Source organism: Chrysochloris asiatica, unplaced genomic scaffold, assembly GCF_000296735.1.
Source record: "Chrysochloris asiatica unplaced genomic scaffold, ChrAsi1.0 scaffold00011, whole genome shotgun sequence".
Lineage (NCBI taxonomy): Eukaryota > Metazoa > Chordata > Mammalia > Afrosoricida > Chrysochloridae > Chrysochloris > Chrysochloris asiatica.
In genome coordinates, this window is record NW_006408529.1 from 28,508,338 (window position 1) to 28,509,919 (window position 1,582).

Sequence of the window (1,582 nt, forward strand, 5' to 3'; positions counted from 1 at the left end):
TGACTAAATATTCGGCAGTCAGTTGTTTCTCCTTCTTAGTCTGTCCTTGTCTGGAAGCTCATCGATATCTTTCCACCATGGATAACCCTGCTGGTATTTAAAATACCCGTGGCGTGGCCTCCAGAATCACAGCAACTCAGAAACCACCACTGTAGGACAAACTGACAGATGAGTGGTGAGAAAGTTGGAGTAGGATACCAAAATCTAACTGAAGATGGATCGTGGTAACAGAAAGTGCTAGTGAGAAATCTAAGAAAATGAGCTTTGGAAGAAAGGAGAGTTCTAGGAGGCAAGATCTATTATGGTGCTTCAAATGACAATTATTCCTTTAAAGAACCAACCAATTTCCTTACATTTTCTAGCTTGATTCCCTCTGTCCAGTCTTTATTCCAAACAAATAATATTCCATAACACTTCTGTTAGATTAAATTAATAGAATTTTGTCACGTAACCTGCTTAATAGTCTTTGTTGATCTCTATTGCTTATTTTATAATCGACATGCTTATGGATGACAAGACGTTTCATACTTTAGGCATGTAATTAGAAGGGGTTAGTCCCTGGAAAAGGACATCCTACTTGGTAGGAAGGTGGAACAATAGTGAAAAAGAGGAATACCCCAACAAAATGGATTTACCCAGTAGCAGCAGCAATGGGGTCAAATGTAAGAACAGTTGTGAGGATGGCACCAGAGTAGGTAATGTTTTGCTCTGTTGTGCACAGGGTTACCATGAGTTACAAACTACTTGACAGAACCTAACATACAACAACAATTTTTCAACATGTTTTAGGGCGTGTTCATTTCCAGACAATGCATGTCTATTTTCTCACCTACCTGCCAACACATGCATATATACATACATAGGAACAAACTCTACCATAACTTCACTGAATGACTAACTTCTTTCTTTGGTCAGACCAGATCCTTTGAACTCTTTGCAATCTGTGTATGTACTTTTCTATAACACATCTTTGCTTCTTTGCAGAGAGAATTCCTACTTATTTGCCAGTACATATACCAAGGAAGAGATGGTTGTTTGTTTCTTCCTGTTCCTAAAACTTTATACCTTTAGTTCCTTTATACATTTTTAACTAAATTATATTGTAAACAGAGGACATGGTTTGTATATTACCAATCATTTAAATTTTATTGAAAATTGTTTTACGGTCCAGTGAAGGCAATTTTCTTAAATGTTTTGGGTGCCCTTGAAGAGACTGCATTTAAAAAAAAATTGTTGGAAACAAAATCTTATATATGTCCATTTGTTAAGTACCGTTGAGTTGGTTTCAACTTATAGTGACCCTGTATAGGATTTCCAAGGACTGGCTGGACAGTTTGAAATGTCAACCTTGTGGTTCAAACTTACCATGCAGTCCAGTGCTTTAACCCACAGTACCACACCCAGACTCCTATGTCCTTTAGAAAAAGATTATTGTTTACACTATTTATATTTTCCTAAAATTTATTATTTTCTCTATTAATCAAGAAGGAGTTATTTAAATTTTTCTTGTTATAATGGCAGATTTATATAAAATTATATAGCTCTTAATTTTCCTTCATATATCTTAGGCTATGTTATTGGA